General features: G+C 41.8%; 1 long non-coding RNA gene across 1 annotated transcript; it reads left to right on the top strand.

The window, feature by feature from the left end:
* The first annotated feature begins 7,756 nt into the window (after positions 1–7,756).
* On the top strand, positions 7,757–8,721 carry LOC120437510. The gene is made up of 3 exons (XR_005611191.1): positions 7,757–7,893; positions 8,275–8,390; positions 8,518–8,721. It is a non-coding gene; the product is annotated as an uncharacterized LOC120437510 (long non-coding RNA).
* The last annotated feature ends 3,550 nt before the right edge of the window (positions 8,722–12,271 follow it).

Below are 12,271 nucleotides of genomic sequence, written 5' to 3' on the forward strand. Positions count from 1 at the left end.
CAACATCTCCCTCTAGTGGCCATATATAAACCATGTGTGTGGATGGGTTTAATGTAAAATGTGAATCACAGTGTTCCAGTCAGTCATCAGTGTGTCTCTGCACAGCTGAAATTAAAATGTGTTCAGAGGGCCTCAGTGTCTGAATGGTTCCAGTTCAGCTCCATAAAAGCAGCATCCCTGGTTTGATTCTTGTGTTTCAGCTGCTTTGATACAGTAGATCATGCCATTTTACTCTCGCATTTGGAACACTGCGTGGGCATTAGGGGAACAGGACTGGAGTGGTTCAGTTCTTAAATGGCAGGGTGAACTTTTTGTGTCAGTCACTGTGACCAAGTGTTGTCTTCTGCTTCTATCTTGTGTGGTGTCCCACAGGGCTCAGTTCTAGGCCCCCTCCCCTTTTCTTTGTATCTGCTCCCTATGCTGATGGCTTTCACCTGTCTGTCCCTCTAAAGAAAAAAAAATGCACATTGAAGTCAATTCAAAATTTATTTGGATAGCACATTTAAAGATAACAGAGTTAACCAAAGTGCTTCATAATCACTTAGGAACAAGAAAAAACAATATGGAAACAAATATAGATAAATTAGAAACAAATACAAATAAATAAGAAGACAACGAATTAACATTAAAAACATAAAACAGGCCTGACGGTATTCAAACTGAACTCGAATTAAAAGCCAAAGTAAAAAGAGTAAGTTCTAAGACTGAATAGACTCTGAAGTACAAAGTACGAATCTCCTCTGGCAGAATATTCCAGTCTGGGTGCTGCTACTGCGAAGGCCCGATGTCCTCTATGCTTTAATCGAGACCTCGGTTGTGCTAAGAGCATCTGGTTAGATGATCTCAGTGCTCTTTTGGGGTCATACATGCTGAGGAGTTCATTTAAATAACAGGGCGGCATATTATTTGAAACTTTAAAAGTAAGTAAAAGAATCTTAAAATCAATACGATACTTTGCAGAGAGTCAGTGTAAATTTGCTAAAACTGGAGTAATGTGTTCATACAATTTAACACCTGTTAAAAGACGTGCAGCAGCATTTTGGACTAACTGCAAGCGATGGAGACATGAGTGTTGAAGACCCAAATAGAGAGAATTGCAGTAGTCCAGTTGAGAGGCGATGAAGGCATGATTAAGTTTTTCTAGGTCTCTTGTAGGAAGATAAGGCTTAGCTTTGGTAATTTCACGTAACTGATAAAAACTTGTTTTCACAACTGTGGACACTTGCTTCTCTAATTTAAAAGAGGTTTTTAAAAACACTCCGAGATTCCTTACAGTGTGAGAAAGATGAGAAGCAAGAGGACCGAGGGTATCAGTTAACTTGTTCAAAGGGGCATGAGTTCCAAAACCTTAACTTCAGTCTTATTTTCATTTCAGTTAAGCAAAGGCTGCAGTGGGACAGAGGCATCCAGTTTCAAGGGGAAATAAATGTCATCATCATAACAATGAAAGGGGATGTTGTATTTCCTAAAAAAAGATCCCAAAGGCAGCATGTACAGGGAGAACAGAGTTGGACCCAAAACAGACCCCTGTGGTACACCACAATACATACAGGCAGAAGAAGAGGAGTATTGCCCAATTTTAACAGAAAAGACCTCTCTGATAAATATAATTTAAACCAAGATAAAACTGTACCTTTTAGACCAACAACATGTTCAAGTCTCGATGCCGTGATCAACTGTGTCAAAGGCTGAGCATTTAGAAGGTGTCTCTAGGTCTAACACTGCCTGTGAATGCAGAGATCTTAAGGTTGAGATTTTTTTCAATGAAGTAATTCAAAAAGTTTTCACAGAATGGAAAGGAAGCCTCACCAGGAACAGTGGCACAGGGGTTAATCACAGCATTAAAAATAATAGAAAGAACTCGGGGCTTGGGATTGTTGGTAGAAATTACACCGGATAGGAAAGCAGATTTTGCAGCTTTAATAGTTTTCGGATATTTTGTTTAGCAGTCATGCAGGATGCCCTTAGACACCTGGAGTTTGTCTGTGTTCCATTTTCTCCCTGCACGTCGACATTTGCATCTGAGAGCACGGGTGGTTTCATTTAGCCAAGGTTGACATGAAAACTTGGTGCGTTTAGGCTTTAGTGGAGTAAGAGAGTCAAGGATGCTGGGGCATGTTGAGTTAAAAAGTTTAGCTAGCTCATCAACTGGTAGTTCCGCACTGGGGTTGGCATCATGGAGGACCGAGTTAATAAAGGCAGAGGAAAAGTGAGCAGCAGTCACTGAATTCTATCATGCATTTTATCAATTTTATCTCACAGCATACATGGATGTTAAAATCACCAACAATTAAAACACACAGCGCAGAGAACTGATGGGGCACTGTTCAGTTCCAAAATCTGCACCTCAAAGCTGGGATATGAAACAAGTGGCAGTTGCCGACAGCGGAAATCTTTTTTAAATGCTCCACCTGTACCTTTGGTGCGGGGAGAACTCAAAAATGAACAACTGGGGGGAAGGAGTTCCGAGACAGAAGAAAACTCACCGAATTTATGTTTGATCATCCGAAGTGTGATCAAAGTGTTGCTAACAGGAGCACGTTGCAGCAGACGAAGGTTACTGAGATTCACGCCACCTCTGCAGGACCATGCTCATCACAAGACAGGTGGAGGTTTTGCTGGCAGGTCCTCGGGAGCAGGAGGTCCAACAGGCCAGATCCAGCAATGGCAGCTGAATCTGTAACTGGACTGGTCCCAGAGAGGACAAAAGATGGTCATAACAGATGGTTTTGAGACCCCACTAAAACCCCCAATGTTTATTAAGGTTCCTTGGTCCAGTATAATAAGCCAACTGTCACAATTCTGGGGGGTCAAAGGGGACTGTGAACTGAAGCTTGACAGTCAGATTAATGCAGTCATTGAAGCTGCACCGCTTGATGGATTGTCGAAGCATTACGGCTACCTTAGTCAGGAGTCTCCGTCTGTTTCAGGTCCCAAAGTCAAACAAACACTGCAGTTAAAAACTGTCTAATTTCTTTCATCTTTAATAAAATGATCCGCGTTGCTGCTTTACCAGGTGTAACAATTAAGTTTAACATCCAGATGTCCATGAAAACAGAATTTATTACATATAACCGAGTTAGAAGTTAGCAGGAAGTTAGCTCGCTAGTTTCCACCTAAACGTGATATGCCATGTTCTGGCTAAGAGATTTCTGAAAAAATTAAAACATACACCTCTGCTATCACTTCCAACACAAATAAAGACAGAAAACTAAACAGCAGTGACTTTTGTAGGGTTACTGAAGTTGGACTAGCTGGTATATAATGATGTGCTATGTGATTGCTAGCGACATAGCATAGCAACTTAGCATAACATAAACATAGTGACGCTGGAGGACGAATGTTAACTCTGTGAAAGCAAACGTGAGGGTTCCTGATGGTTAGGGACAAATGTAATTGCATGGCAGGATGCTGCAAACGGACCAAACTTCAGTCAGGAGAACAAATGAGATAATCCATCCAGATATTAGTCATTAATATACTGCAACAACAAGGGAATAGAGCTGCTGTGAGAGAATTAAACATTATTGAATCAATGATACGGAAGTGGAGGAAAAAAGAAGAATGAGTTGAGTAAAGTTTGACTTATCTCACTGTTTTGTTTCGCTTAATGCACCTTATAATACAGCGACCTTATGATCCAAAAAATACAGTACTTATCTACAGAGGGTGCAAAATGCTGCAGCTCGTCTTTAAAATGAAACTCAAAAGTTTGAACACATTTCCCAAGTTTTAGCTTCACTTCACTGGCTATCCATTTCTTTTAGGATTCATGTTAAGATTCTTTTATTTGCTTTTAAAACCCTCCACGGCCTAGCCCCATCTTCTCTCTGTCTGAGCTGCTACAGCCTTATAAACCAACCCACCAGGAGTCTCAGGTCAGCTGATCAGCTGTTCCTGAATGTACCCAGGACTGAGCGTAAACTTAGAGGAGATTGTGCTTTTGCTGTAGCAGCTCCAAAACTGTGGAACGATCTGCCTTTAGAAATTAGACATACCTCTCCTTTGCCTGTTTTTAAATGACTCCTGAAAACCCATCTCTACCCTGGCCTTTGACAAAGTGTGAGATGTTGGTTTTAGTTTATTTTTATTTTTGTAGTTTTAGCTGATTCTATGCTGTATAATCTTGTTTTTTTAATATATAGCTGTTTTAATTTTTATGTATTATTTGTTTTAATTCTTTAATGGTTTGCTTTATTCGATAGTTCTTAACATATTTACTGTACAGCACTTGGGCCTATGCTGGGTATTTTAAAGTGCTTTATGAATAAAGTTGGCTTGGATTAGAGCTCATATCTGCCTCTCTCACTGAGGGGGACGTACACACACACACACACGCACACACTGACCATTCACCATGTCTTGAACCAATAGAAAGCTGGTGCTCAGAGGAAGAGGGCGGGCTTTACTTGGTGTCAGTGACAGAAATGAAAAAAAGCTCAAATGAGTGAGAAGGACGATGAAGGAAACATCTGTGCTGTGTCTGCTCTGTAAGTAGAATCTCTGTGTCAGATTTTAAATTTGATGTAAAATGTTAAAACATTTTCACTTAACATTTCAGGTTAATCAGGGAATTTCTATATGTGATAACCCTGAATTGAACAAGTAACATGTTACATGTTACTTGTTCAATGTCATGGTAGTGAGTGACATGGAGTGACAGTTGTAGACCCAAAGATCAAAATTTAGTCAAGAAGACGGATGATCTCCTACCAAAGGAACCTTTGGTAGGAGATCATCCAATCGTGGCTCAAGAGTTGGGAGTTCGCCTTGTAATTGGAAGGTTGTTGGTTCGAGCTCCAGCTCGGACAGTCTTGGTTGTTGTGTCCTTGGGAAAGACACTTCACCCATTGTCTACTGATGGTGGTCAGAGGGCCGGGTAGCACCAGTGTCCGGCAGCCTCGCCTCTGTCAGTGTGCCCCAGGGCAGCTGTGGCTACAATGTAGTTTGCCATCACCAATGTGTGGATGACTGAATGTGTAAAGCGCTATACAAATACAGGGAATTTACCATTTTTTCTTTGTTCAACTTTTTTTTCAGTCCTTTCTCGTTGTAAACATGTTTATAGCGTTAATATATAAATGAGCAGATATATCAGAGAGACGAGTTTGTGTGTTTGTCTGATGTTTGTGTGGAGTTGTTCTTTATGTTGACCTCAAATCAACCTGAGTGTCATTTCTCTTTAGTTCTGATCTCACTGCTGAGCTGCACAACAAACCAAGGTCAGTAACCTTCTTCTGTCACAGTTTAAACCTGAGAAATGCTCACTGATATGACCTGATTGGGTTCATGTCTCAGAATGGAGCTCACATACAAAACTGATGAAATAGAAAAGAACAGAATGCCTTTATTGTCACTACGCAGATGTACAATCAGATACTGAGCATCTCCTATTCAGTGCAAACATGTAGGGGGATGCACAGTTCTGCAGCAATGTATATATGTGAACAGCATTAACTGAAGAAAATATATAAATTGTACAAATATCCAATCTGGTGTAAACAAAAAGTAAATATGCAAATAAAAAGTGATTTGTATAAAAAGTTTGGGTTATTGCACAGAGCAGTGAGGGAATAATTATGCCATTGTTCTGACAAAAATATAACAAATCATCAGTTTTTAATTTTAACCCTCACAGCTCGTCTGACTGTGAGTCCCAGCTACTCTCAGTTCTTTAAAGATCAATCTGTGTATCTGACCTGTGAGGAGGACGACAGCTCTGCTGGATGGACTCTGAGGAGAAACACAAGCAAACAACAGAGGACTCAGTGTGGAGATGGGTGGGGAACATCAGCTGCTCCTACCTGTAACATTGCTGTACTCCCATTGGACAGTGGAGTTTACTGGTGTGAGTCCAGAGAGGGTCCCATCAGTAACATGGTTAACCTGACAGTCACTGGTAAGCTGAGTGTGTGGAGTTCGTGTTGATCAGTGATGGGAATAACGGCGTTACAAGTAACGGCGTTACTTTTTTCAGTAACGAGTAATCTACCTAATTACTATTCCTATCGTTACAACGGCGTTACAGTTACTAACAAGGAAACGCGGTCCGTTACTATTTTTCAACAAACAGACGGTTGAAGCTGTGTTCATCTTACCGCATCTTATATCAGTTGCACAGAAGTAGCTGTAAGTAATCTGGACGCTACAGCTTTAAGCAGCTGCGCGCTCCCGCGGACGGCAATCACCATCACTGTCTAGCACAACACCTGGAGCTAAGGAGGCAAAACAGTCACATGAGTGCTGCTGTTTGACTGAGGAAGAATAAAGTAGTCGTGGTAAGCCAATCACATGACCACTTAAAGACAAAGCAACAAGGTCCCAGTTTTTAAATTGTGTTGATAGGCCACGTAAAACCAGAGTCATGATAAACAATATATATGTGGCGTTTTTTCCTCAATAGTTTCGCCACGTTAGCGCTAGCAAGCACTCTCTGCTTATGAGCAAAAAACAAAACAAACAAAAGTTTTAGGAGTGACGGCGAGAGAGAGAGAGAGAGAGAGAGGGCAGGAAAAGACAGAGAGCGAGTTTTGAAATGTGAGATTTGTGACGTTTAGCGTGTTTGGAGTGTGTAGTTAATGTGTTGTCTTGTGTAGTTAGTGTGTAGTGTTGTGGATAGTTTTGTGTTGTGTGTCAGAACAATGAGGCGACTGCTGTCTCCAGGTAGAAACAGCAGTGATACACCTGCTGCTGTCAGACCTGCAGGTATCAGGCTGTGATGTTCTCCTTTGTAGTGGACAGAAATTATTTTTTTGGAGTGGCACAAATAATTTGTGTGGCATCTTATTGAAGAACAGCTGATTGTTCTGTAAATCGTTTGAAATGGTTATTTAAAAAAAGGGTAAAAGGTAAATGAATGCAAATAACTTTGTTGTTTGCAAAACTTGTGCATAGGATTTTAAAATTGACAATTAATATTTGCATTTAAGGTTATGAAATATGATTCATTAAACATGTTTGTGGTTGTTACAGTAAAAATATAACTTTTTCTACTCTGGTTTTATGTTTTTTGTCTGATTTTAGACCAATTCTGGTTGTACAGTATGACAAAATGAGAACATAACTGTAAATTCAGGCACACGAGGTTGTGCTAAAAAGAATGATACCAAACAAGGCAAAGCAAATAGTTTTTAAAGGTAAAATGTGGAGAGAAAATCAAGAGTAATAAAAAGATGGCCAATTATACCCTGGACGCCAGAGGGTTAAACGTTCTTTGTTTTTTTGTTTTTTTAAGTAACACAATAGTTACTTTTCCAAGTAATTAATTACTTTTAGAATATTGTAACTCAGTTACTAACTCAGTTACTTTTTTGAAGAAGTAACTAGTAACTATAATTGAATTACTATTTCAAAGTAACTTGCCCAACACTGGTGTTGATGAAGCTGTGTGTAAATGGATGAAATGCTGTAGTTTGTCTCTGTGTTGAGGTGGATCAGTGATCCTGCAGAGTCCTGTCCTCCCTGTGATGGAGGGAGATGACGTCACTCTGCTCTGTAAAACAAAGACCACTCCCTCCAACCTCCCAGCTGCTTTCTATAAAGATGGCTCCCTCATCAGGAAGCAGCCTACAGGTCACATGACCATCCAGCATGTTTCCAGGTCTGATGAAGGCCTCTACAAGTGTGACATCAGCGGTCATGGAGAGTCTCCATCCAGCTGGATCACTGTCACAGGTGACACACTCACCTGTCTGTTTCTGCAGCTTTCAACATTCACAATGTGACGACAACTTAATGACTGTGTTTGCTTTATTTTAGACAAACACACCACCACACCTCCATCTACATCCACACCTCCTGCTGTTCTCTCTGTGTTGTCATGTGTTGGATCAGTCTGTGTTGTTGTTCTACTGGTGTTACTAGTGAGACGATATGTTCACAAAAATCCTGAAGGTGAGACTCGGATATCTAGATTTCAAATACATGCTTTTGGTTTGGTGAATAATCAAAACATTTATTAAGTGGACATGTCTTAAATACCTGCTGATTGTTAGAAATTACAAATACAGATTTTTTTTTGATATTTTTATCTAAACTTTGCTGTTAAATTTGAATCATTAGAGCAACACATCACATAGTGAAAAACAGCCAATTGAAACACTACCGGTAATACTGTGAGACACTCGCTGTTTTGCCATTAGTGTAGATTTTGGGTATCGAAGAGTCCACTTTTCCCACATGCTCTTCATGTTACACCTTCCACTGGGGTTACTTATGTCGTAACATTCAACAGTGGCCTCTTCTCATCCCTTGTTCTGTGCCTTCCTATTACAGTAGCCAACTTCTCATCAATGTGTCCTGGTTTCTCAACACCTGATGCAGCTCTTGTTAATGCGGGTGACGCCCAAGCTGGTATGGCTTCTGTTATCTGTCTCTTGTTCATACCTCAGGTAGGCTTGGTTAGCATGGGGGGAACTAACATAGAGAACCTTACTAGATACAGACACCCTGGTATGTGTGTGCATACGTGTGTATGTGTGTGTGTGTGTGTGTGTGTGTGTGTGTGTTTGTGTTCAGACTTTAATCCAGAGCCAGATGTCATCTACACTTCACTGAAGTAGTCCACCAGTCCACCCAACTGGTCAGACCAGCTCTGGAGCCCAGACGACATCCACAATTTCAAAAGATTACTCTATGTATTTTATGTCTTTTCCCCATTTATTTAGACTCATATGCTTTAAGAAATCACATAAGCATAACCGGAATTATGTAAGTACTTAAAATGAACAATGGTAATAAATTCAGTCTATCAGTTTGGCACTTTGTTCTTTTTCTCATGCTAGTGATTTTGTTTCACGGTAGGATTAATAAATGTGTGGTTACACTGTAAATTTGGTTCTCTGAGTGAGAGATTATGTCTCCACTCCATTACATATTCCATATGTACATTATAAGACCCCAGCCTGCACTTCTTGGATTCAGACAGAGCCCCAGAGCCTAAACATGGAAGACCAGGAGGGTAACATGGCTGTGGCACTGTTCTGCTGACGAGGCGCAGGCCAGCCAGTCGTCCAGGTAATTCGGAACTCTGAGGCCCTGCAGCCTCATAGGGCCCAGAAATTATGCTTCTAAAGCAATGCAGTGCAAATTATGCCTGGGTCCCTAGAGTCCATCTCCTTAGCTGTGTCCCAATTCAGAGTCTGCATCCTTCAGAGGACCAGGCCTTCGCGGTCTACATGGGCCGGGTCCTCCGAAGACCGAGATGGCCAGAAGTGCGAGGCTTCTGAAATGGGACGATCTAGCTTCAATTGCGCTACTCAGGTTGCCTTGATATTAACCGCTGGAAATGTTTCATACAGCATTGTTTGACAGAAATGAAGAAGAAAATGTTTTTGTTCATCTGTTTCTTTTTAAATGAGTTTTGTTTGATTTGATAAGTATCTGAGGCTGAGACCACAGGACTGTAAAACATGATTGTTGGGCTTCATATCTGTACTGAACAGTCATTTTAAGATTAGTTAGTAAATAATAATTAGCTAATGTTGTTTATGAGACTAAAATCATCTCACTTTGTAATTGTAAATATAATATGGCCAATATTAAAATTATTATATTACAGCGGGGGGATGGGGATAGGTTAATTGGATAATCCAAATTGCCACTAGGTGTGAATGTGCGATTGAATGTGAGTGCGAATGGTTGTCTGTCCCTGTGTGTTGGCCCTGCGACAGACTGGCGACCTGTCCAGGGTGTAACCCGCCTCTCGCCCTGTGACAGCTGGGATAGGCTCCAGCACCCCCCGTGACCCTGAAAAGGATAAGCGGAAGCGAATGGATGGATGGATAGTTATTACAGCAGTGAGTTTGAACTCCGTGCAAAATATTGAGCTCCAGTAAAGATTCAAGTTTCATTTATTTATATTTCCTATCACCTTAAATCTTCCCTCAAAGACAAGTATCTTTGACAGTGTACATATAGATGTATTATATATAAGAGACAAATATTGTTCTTTCAGTATGTTGGCATTATTACACTTGATTCAATGCTTACATATATGTGGAAAAAGCAAATGTACGAGCTGTGATAACTGTTTCTGATAGAATGAAGATCAGACTGATATATGAAATATTCCTTTATTGGGTGAGAAAATCAGACCATGTCATAACTGCTTTAAGTCATACAGAATAGATATCAGAGCCTTAAACAGGCTGACTTCTGCTAAATGGGTCAAACTGGGCAGAAAGTATACAAACACATAACATCCTTATAGAATATAATGTAACACTATAGATCAACTTACCTCAGAATATATAAAGCATATAAACAATTACAGCAATATGATGCAACAAACACAGCAGTACTACTAATCCAAAATACTCAAAGCTTCATAGAACTGAAACAAACATTTATTTTTAGCTCCATTCTGCTGCTGATACATACTTTAGGTTTCTGAATATTAAACTTGTTGCTGCCTTTCATAGTGTGTAACTTGAAGGCCCTGAGTACTTTCTCCCACACTGAAAACACTGGAATGATAACATTATTTGAACATTACCTAATAAGACTGATTCAGGACAGACAATTAGTGATGTTAAACTTTCCTAGCAGTCCTTCACAAACAGGGAACAGTCTGTCTATTCTCTCCATCTGTCAGCTGCTGCTGGCTCTTCCTCCTCCTCTTCCTCACACACTGCTGAGTTTGTCCTGGTGGATCATCAGGGGTGCAAAGCCTCACAGATGATGTGCAGCAGTGGGTCCCTCAGTCTGTCCTCACTCTGGACACTTGCAGTTGTCACACATGGAAATCAAATGTGTGATAAGCTGCAGGATTCAAACACAAGTGTAACTTATAAATACATGTTCATACTTTTATTCCACAATCAGAGAGAAAGAAACAGAGAGAGAGTGCAGGACAGACAGACAGGTGACAGTCTCAGGTGTACACACTGCTACAAAACAGCACAAGAGAAGGAGGACTTAGTGTTTGTGTTATTACGAGTGCTAAACAAGAAGAGTTCCAGATGGTACAGTGGACACATGTGTGACTCCTGTGATTAAAGCATCTTTCTTTCAGCTTAACGAGTGAACCGTCAGCTCGTTCAAACACACGTTAAAGTCCGTTTGGCTCGACACCACCGAACAGAGGCAGCAATATAACATAGCTAACATTAACAGTGCAGTGAATCCTGCTTGTGCCGTCATATTCAGGACTGCAAACCGAGCAGCATCACTGACTTTCAGCTTGTGTCATGGTCCCTGTGCCTTCCCGGCCAGCCCAGTGTGGCCACAAGTGTTTGTTGTCGCTCTCTCTCTCTCTCTCTCCCCTACCTGTCTGCCTTGGCGGAGCTCTGACTGGGCTCCTGCCCTTGGCCCACGCACCTGCAGCTGATCTTGAGTAATTTGCAGTTGATCTCTGGCTCTTCTTAAGGCTGAGGCTCTGAGCTATTCGTCGCTGGAATATTGAGTAACCCTCGTCAGTATTACCTGGCTTCATTGTGAATCAGTTGTTCCCGTGCTTGCCGCCGACTTACCCTCGTCTATGTTTACAGGTTTATCCGGACCCCGTGAGTGTGAGTGGGTTGTTCGTGTGAGGAGTGTTTGGACAAGGAGCGGAGCAAGTGTGAAGAAGTGTGTTTCCCCGGGACCCTGGTGTTTCTCCCCCCCCCTTCACGTGTACATAGCGCACCGGAGTGATAAATAAAGTATTGTAGAACCGTGCTACCTCAGTCTGCGCCTGAGTCCGTCCACCACCGTGACAGAATATTCCAGCCACCATGGACTCAGCAGATTCAGCTTCCTCCCCATCTTTCTCCGCCCCGGTCACACTGGAAGCAATCTTACAAAGCCACGAGCACATGCTTGTTCGCCTCAGTGAGAACGTCGCTGCCTTAACACTGGCAGTCGCTCAGCACACTCCATTGCCGGAACCATCGCCTACCAGCGAACCCGCCCAGGCATCCTCAAGCTCCGCAGTAAGTGTTGTCTCACCGGCTCAAGTCCCGGCTGTGTGTGAGTTTAACCTCCCCACACCTGAACTGTTTTCTGGGGATGTAGGGAAGTGTGCAGGCTTTCTTATGCAGTGCTCACTTCAGTTTCGCCAGCGGCCTCATGCCTTCTCTAATGACGGGAGTAAGATCGCATATTTTGTTCAGTTGCTACGGGATCGTGCGCTGACCTGGGCACAGGCTGTGCTGGGCGCCAGTCCCGAAATTGCTTATGATGATTTTTTGTCTCTGTTTCGGAGTGTTTTTGATAAGGGCTCCACTGCGGCGGCGGCTGGGCTCCGCCTCATGAATCTGAAGCAAGGTAAGCGGAGCATGGCGGATTTTTC

This window comes from Oreochromis aureus, linkage group 3, assembly GCF_013358895.1.
Source record: "Oreochromis aureus strain Israel breed Guangdong linkage group 3, ZZ_aureus, whole genome shotgun sequence".
Classification (NCBI taxonomy): Eukaryota; Metazoa; Chordata; class Actinopteri; order Cichliformes; family Cichlidae; genus Oreochromis; species Oreochromis aureus.